At 58.1% G+C, this 7,658-nt stretch overlaps 1 protein-coding gene across 1 annotated transcript in view; it reads right to left on the reverse strand.

The window, feature by feature from the left end:
* Nucleotides 1–4,667, reverse strand: part of SPSB1 (splA/ryanodine receptor domain and SOCS box containing 1) — a 66,812-nt gene extending 62,145 nt beyond the window's left edge. Inside the window, exon 1 of the mRNA XM_045803604.2 lies at nt 4,463–4,667. The gene's annotated coding sequence lies outside the window, so the exon portion shown is untranslated. The remainder of the gene's footprint in view (nt 1–4,462) is intronic.
* Between the last annotated feature and the right edge of the window lie 2,991 nt (nt 4,668–7,658).

Genomic DNA, 7,658 nt, shown 5'->3' on the forward strand with positions numbered 1-7,658 from the left:
ATCTGGACACAACCATAGACCATTTCTACCTGGGAGAGGCTCCAGGCACCTCCAGGCGTCTGGCCCCCGGCCCCCTCCCTAGGGTCGCCATCCACTCTGATCCCCGAACTGGCCAGGAGGCTCAAGACATTTACAATTCTCTTCACCCTTGTGCACACCCTGTGTCCCAATTCGGCCTTGAAAATGCCACCAGCCTCCGTCCCAACCAGCGGGAAAGAGACGCAGCAGGACGCAGGCAACGTTTTTAAGAATCACGGGCCCGACAGCAGAGCCAGCAGCCGTGGAACCCCGAGCAGCCTGTCTGGCAAGCGCCGTTCACAGCTGGGGCAGCTGTCAAGACCTTGTCACCAGGTAGATCCCGGATCCCTCCCCCCATGGCATTTACATCCCACATGCCCAGACTCTTGGGCCCAAATCACCCACAGGCTCCCTCATTTTCCCAGAGGCACCCCGAGGGTGGCAGGTGCCCCCACATTCCTCCATCCATTACCTGCACCGTTGGGACTTCAATCAAGACGGTTAAGCTTGGGTTTAACCTTGGGTTGGGGACCACCTTGTTAACAAACCACTTCCACATCCCCGGCCGCCCAGGCCCTATCTCGAATGCCCATGCCACCCAAGGCCCAGCCTCGATGGGGGGCAAAGCAGGGCTGCGCCTTTCGGGTCCTCCCCCCATCTCCAAGGGAGGCCCACAGGGAGCCTGGGTCTGTTCTTGATGTGGTCTGTCTCATGACCAGTGGACTCACTTATTTGTAACGTTGAGCAATGAACAGGACTTTAGAACACAAAACAAGCAAGAAGCTTCCCGAAGACTCGGGGGGGGGGGGGGCGTGGTGGTGGCAGCAGCAAGAGAGATCTGCCAATGAGCCGTCCTCCCCTTGCCACAGCCAGGAGGGACCCTCAAGTCCAAGTCAGGCAGAGTGCACTTACCCCAATCCGCCCCCGTGGACTCAGTCTATGTCTTTGAGACGTGAGATTCCGCTTAAATGCTTAGCAAGTACGTACAGATGACCTGATACCACGTCTGAGATTTGCTTCTGAAGAGTCCAGCATGAGTGTGTGCACGTGTGTGTGGACACGTGTGTGGGTGCATGTGAGCGTGGCTGCGTGTGTATGTGTTGACACTTAAAGCTGGTGGGGGAACCTTATACCCTTCTCCCAGCTCTGGTATACATTTGCAATTTTCCATAATAATAAACATTTTTCATTAAAAAAATTAGCACGTGCTTCTTGAAGAAAAGGTCAAGGGGAAAGAGGGGGCATACTGTACTGATTGAGAGAGCTTAAGCACCAAAATTAGGGTCAGAGTTTTGCTCCGCCCCCCGGTAGCAGCAGGACTCTGGCCAAGCCGTGTGGCCACCCTTCCAACCCCAGGAGGAGGAGGATGGAAGGAGAAACTGCTCGCTGCCCTGTGTTCTTAGGAGAAGTACAAGGGTTAATGTGTCAAGGACTCAGATCCGAGCCTGGCACTGGTACGGGCTCTAAAACCATCTCCTACCGCCACCACCACCATCATCGTCATCCAACAATGTCACGCCTGGGAAGCACGGAGCAGGACAGGCCTGACACCTGGCTATGAGCTGGCCTTTTAGTCTCAGAGGAGGAGGGACTCACTCGATCAGCTACCTGGGAAAAGGGAAAGCGCTAGGTGGGAAGTCCAACACGAAGTCTGGATTTCATCAGTCAGGCTCGTGGGGGAGGGACAGGCTTGCACATCCCTAGGCAGACAGAGCACAGCTACACCTGCCCTGTGCTTTTGTCTGCTAAAGATCCTCCTTCTCAAACTCGTCAGACACCAAAATATAAACTGATTATGCCCACGAGCCACAGCCTATTTCTTGGAAAGAGCTGCTGTGAAATTCCTGGACAAAACCCCCAACACCATAGAACCGGAGGTTTTGCTAAATGGGAAAACGCAGCAGTAGGCAAGTTTCTGCTCACCCGAGGAGCGGGAAGGTCCAGGAAGGGGACCAGGCCCAGCCAGGGGAGCACAGTCTCTGTTGTCCTAGTGAGCAGGGCCAGCGAGGGCCTCCACCAGCTAGCCCCCCCGGCCTGTTTGCTGATGGCCCAGGGGCTCACAGCGCTTCAGGAGGCAGCCCCAGGAGCCCCCGGAAGGGTGATTTGGGCCTTGCTAGAACAGCCCAAGGAATGCAGCCTCACCCAGCGACAAAATGACATCACCCAGGGCCCCTGGTGGGACCACTCCTTCCTAAGAGCCGCACAACCCCCAGAACTCACGATCTCCCCATAGCCCCAACCTCCCTGAAGCCGGGTCTGCCCCCCCCTCGGCTGGTGCCTGTCAGGACCACTGTGATCTGGGCGCCGCTGCTTTGAGTCTTTCTGCTTCCCTGGAGGTAGCCAGGCTGGGAAAGAAAAGGATTTGTAAAGTTATTGCTTTGGGCCTCTCCACACCTCTCCACTGGCAAACTCTCTCTCCCTCTCCTGGGTAAAGCACTCTCTGCAGGAGAAAAAGTAATAAGAGAACAAGAAGTGCTTAAAATGATCTAATCCAGTCCATCACCTTACAGCTGGGGAGACATGAGGTGCCTGTCCATGACCTCAGCACCAGAAGCAGTAACGCAGGGCAACAGCCAGGGCTCTGGAGACGGTCCACAGCCCTGGCTCCCCGTCGTGTGCAAGTCAGCCACACTCTCCCGGCCTCTGCCGGGAAGGGAAAGGTTGGCCTACACAGATGCCCTGTGAGTAAGATAGGGCTTCCCTAGCTCCACGATACCTCAGCAGAGGCAAGCCTGTCTACGCCCCTCATGCCAAATCTAGCACCTTCTACCACCCAGGGGGGAGTATCAGAAAGGAATAGGGGAGAGAAGGGATGTTTGCTGTCCTCACACCAGCAACCAGGGATGAAGTTCTGGGCCCCCTCCCCAGCTGTCCTGCCCCAGGAGAGAATTCTGCCAAGGACACCAAACTGTAGTCACCAGGGACGGCGTTTTTACCATCACCACCTGTTAAAAGTCAGCTCATGACCAGTTTGTGATGCTACTGGCTGGAGTGTTTAATTAAATATTACTCACTCAGGAAGCAGCCCCTGCCAACTCACCCCCAAACCCTCCGGTTCATTTTCAGAGAAAAAGAGAGGGAAGGAGAAGGAGACTGTGTTCTCAGCTGGCACTGGCAGGGCAATCAGTCTGCACGGCCCACTTTGGAGAAAGAACCGAGCAAGGGAAGTCAAGTTAAGCAGCTCTGGGGCGCCAGCAACCCCACTGCCGGGTTACCATAGGTGGCGTGGGCACACACACACACACACTCTCCCAGAGATGCATACTCACCCCAGACACACTCACACACACCCCCCAGGCACACATTCAGAGACACACACACTAACTCACCGACAGACACACACTCTCTCTCACACACACACTCACCCCAGACACACACTCACTGATGCCCACAGACACACAGAAACACTCAGAGCTACTCAAAGACACGGAAACACACTCTGCACGCACAATCTCACACAGGCACACACTCAGACATACCACCTTGGCTCGCTCAGACACACCCACACAGGCAGGCTCAGAGACACACAAACACACGGTCACCAGACCTCTCACACACAGACGCACACTCACTCACACACACTTGCGGTCTCCCATCAGGGCAAGCCACCTCGCCAGGGGCCAGTTAGGATTCCAGGAGCCTTTGCCTTGGACTCGAACAGGACAATCACGAAGTCCCCACACACCCCGGCCTCGGGCCGACCCATCCCGCGGTGCCACCGACCGACCCACACTACTCTGGTTTCTCTGTTTTAATCGATCGGCTGACACAACACTCGGCTCCCCCCTGGTTGCCGGGAGAAGCTGCGGCGGCTCCGGGACGGCGGAGAGGGAGGCGCCGCCCGGCGTGTCGGCCCGGCGGGCTCCCCGGGGGAGGCGCGGCGGGCAGGGCGGGGGACTCCCGAGGGGGCCAGTAGGGCCGCGCTGCAGATCCGGGTCCCGACTGGCGGGAAAAGCGAAAGTAACTTCGCGGAGCGGGGTCGCTCTGCCCCCGTGTGGGAGGGGCAGGTCAGCGCCCCCGCCTCGGCCTCTGGGACGGTCTCGGGAACGGAGGCCGGGAGCGCCCGGGCACCTGGAAGCCGGTGGGGGCCGCCGCGCGCCCGGGGTCCCTTCCCCGGGTCTGCAGCAGCCGAGGCTCAACCCCGGGCGCGACGGCGGTGGCGGCTGCCGGGACCCCCGCCCTGTCTCGCCCCCGCAGGTGGGACCGCGGGCCGCCGCGACCCGCAGGCGCCCACAGCCGCAGCGGCGCTGGGCGGCGCCCTGGACCCCTCGGCCGGGACCTGGGGCGAAAGAAGGGTTCCCCGCGGCCCCCTAGCGGGTCCCCGGCGGGACCCTCACCCACCGGGTCCCCAGCGCCCAGCCCCGCGCCCCCCACTCGATCCCCGAGTACCGCGATCCGCGCCCGGACCCCCACCCGCCCTGTGCCCGTGCCCGGCGCTGCCTACCGCGTCAGGGAGGCCGCCGCCGCCGCCGCCGCCGCTCTCCGGGGCCGAGGAGGCCGGGGCGCCCGGGCCGCGCCCGCCGCAGGGAGCGAACTCGCCTCCTCCCGCGGCCCCGGCGCCAGCGCCTGGAGCCTGGTTCCTGCTGCGAGCGCGCGGGCAGCCCGAGCGCAACTTCTGTGCAAAGAAAAAGCAGGCGAAGGCTTTAAAGTGCGGGGAGAGCAAGCGCCGGGGGGCGGGGCCCGTGTGCCCCGCCCCGCCCCGCCCCGCCCCCTCGCCCAGGGCTCCCGCTCCCGCAGCGCCTCCCGCTCCCGCGCGCAGGGTGTGTGCGCCCCAAGGGCGGCCGCGGGGCGCGGGGCGGCGAGGGCGTCCACGGTGCCGGGCGTTCCCTCGGCCGCCCCCTCCTCCGCCCGCGCCGCCGCCCCACCCGGAGGCAGCCGGAGCCCGCGGGGCGGCACCAGAGCTTCGGTCCCTCCGGAGGCGTCTTTGGGAAACGCCGGGCAGCCTCCGTTGGGCGAGAGGCCTAGGTTGCAACACCCGGAGGGCCGCGGCCGTGCGGGGGAGGGGGGCTTACTAATAATAATTTTTAAAATCTCTTGGGAGGGTGGGGGTTGTTTCAATAACCTTGGGAGCAAGGCCTTGCTTGCCTCATCTGAAATTCCCAGCGGTGTAAAGTTCCGTAATTCGAAGGCGCAGGAGAGGAGGATGTAGGCCAGCAAGATAATCCAGGGACTCTCCGCCCCGCCCCTGCCCCCATGCGTTTCCCTTTCGGTACCCACAGGGACTGGCGGGGGTCTCTGAACTCCCAGACCCCCTGGCCCCGGGCTCCTCAGCTCAGAGCACACAGCAGGCGAGGCTCCATGAATGTTTGTTGAATGAATGAGCGAGCGATTGCCTGGTCGGTCCTCCACCAACAGGACTTCTTACAGAGTGTCTTGTGGCTCTTGGCTCCCCAAAGGAATTTTCCTCCGCAGCCCTAGAAACGGAACGTTTTAAAGAAATTAGTGTTGAGGCGCCTGGTTGGCTCGGTGGGTTAAGCCTCTGCCTTCAGCTCAGGTCATGATCCCTGGGCTCCCTGCCCAGTGGGGAGTCTGCTTCTCCCTCTCCCTCTCCCGGACCCCTCTGCTCGAGTTCCCTCTCTCAAATAAATAAAATGTTTAATAAAAATAAATTTTAAAAAAGAAATTAGTGTTTTAAGAGCAAAATCTCCCTGTACTTCTCCACCTCTGTGTGTAGTGTCCATTGAAGGGGGTGGGGAATTAGCATTATTAGAGCTGTAACACGTAAAGTGGTTTCCTGTTATTTCATCTTTACCATGACTCTATGGGGCAGGACTGTTGTTACACTCCTAAAGTGAGAGAGCCCTACCTGTGGGCTGCTGGATCAGAGCCTCTGGACTCTGATATGGTTTCCACTTTCTCACTTCCCTGCGCTGAAAATTTGTTTTGTTTTGTTTTGAATTAAAAACTTGCTAAGGCTGGGGCGCCTGGGTGGCTCAGTCAGTTGGGCATCTGCCTTTGGCTCAGGTCATGATCTTGGGGTCCTGGGATCGAGCCCCACGTTGGGCTCCTTGCTCAGTGGAGAGCCTGCTTCTGCCTCTCCCTCTGTTGCTCCCCCCTGCTTACGCTTGCTCGCTCTCTCTCTGTCAAATAAATACATAAAATCTAAAAGAAAAAAAAATTACTGAGGCTCACTGGCTGCCATGGGACTGGCTGCCTCAGTGGACGTTCTGGTGGCTCGGTTAGTACCCCTGATGCCAGTTGTCTAGGAACCCAGGCTGCTCAGGTGGGCAGCCATTGTCAGCAATGCAGGGGCGGCTGGGATTTAGAGAGAGCCCAGGGCTCCCTTCAGCCACTTTGCAATGTGAGAACTGTTAGTTGTCCCAGAATGTAATAGTGCATGGGAGAGCTATGAAGAAAACATCCAGGATGGCAAGGGGATCTTTCCAAGTGACTGGTATACCTCGGAGTCGTCTAATTCCTAAAAAGTACAGCCACTTCTGTGCGTTGGACCTCTCCCTTGGAGGAGTAAGCGTGGTGGGGTGTGGTATGCAGGAAGTGTATGCCCCTCCCCGCGTGCTGTCCTCTCCTGGGGCTGGGGCTGCAGTCAGCCTCCTGAGTGGGACTCCTCCAGGCTTCACCTCTTATCCTGGAGGAGACCTTCTGGGGCAGACTGGGGCCGACTGCGTGTAATTCAAGTGGCGGCGTCTGTTCACTGAGGGCCAGAGACCCCACCTTTGATGTGAGGGCCCTGAAACAGATGGTTCCCAATTAGAAGTCCTCAGCACTCCCACTCCACCCTCCTTCAGCATTAATCTTGAAATCACAGCTCTGAGCCAGTTGGGTAATTAGATCCTGCTGACCTAAATTTCCCAAAGGAATCTCTGGGGAGTGAGCCTTCCTCTCCACCAGGACTCTGGGCAGGTAGGCAGGACCATGCTGGACAGCTGGTCATCCAGCAGGGACCCACTGCAGCATGGAGCATTGTTGAGCAATCGTGGAGACCAGATTGTGAGAAAGGGGCGTGTACTCACCCTATCAATGCTGATACTATTGTTTGCTACAAAGATACAAAATCTTTGAAATATTGTGACGTCAGCTGATAAACATCCAGGAATTTAAAGACTGTCTCAAGTCTTAAACTAAGTATCTCTGCTCCACAGGGGTGAGTAGGGAGGGGGGGGTTGGCTCAGGGCTCCTGGTGATGCCATCACCCGACTCCACCCCCCCACACTCCCCACACACATTTCATCACTAGCATCGGCACACACAATTTGTTCCCTTCTGTAATCTGTTTCAGGAAAATGACGGGAAGTAATTAGTAGAGAGCCAATTAACATCGTCTGCTTTTTCTGATGATGGAAGATCCGTCCAGAGACGGCTTGGACACCTTTGAGCCCTCCAAGCTCTTGTCTCCCGGGGCACCCATCTTCTCTGGGTCCCTTTTGCTGCATGGAGTGAATGGACGGACAAGGGATTTGGAATAAGACAAACCCCAGCCCTGTCATTCACTGCCTGTAGGACCTTGAGCAAGTGACTTAACCTTTCTGAGACTCAGTTTCTCCATCTGCAGGACAGCTCTATGTGTCCCCCAGGATTTGCTGGGGGGGGGAGGGGCAATCCAACAAATACTGAGCACAACAGGTGCGGGGCAATGTGTTAGACTGAAATCAGAGGAATTTCAAAATTTTGAGGAATTTCAA

Source organism: Ursus americanus, chromosome 33, assembly GCF_024610735.1.
Source record: "Ursus americanus isolate L20-20 chromosome 33, mUrsAme1.1.p, whole genome shotgun sequence".
Lineage (NCBI taxonomy): Eukaryota > Metazoa > Chordata > Mammalia > Carnivora > Ursidae > Ursus > Ursus americanus.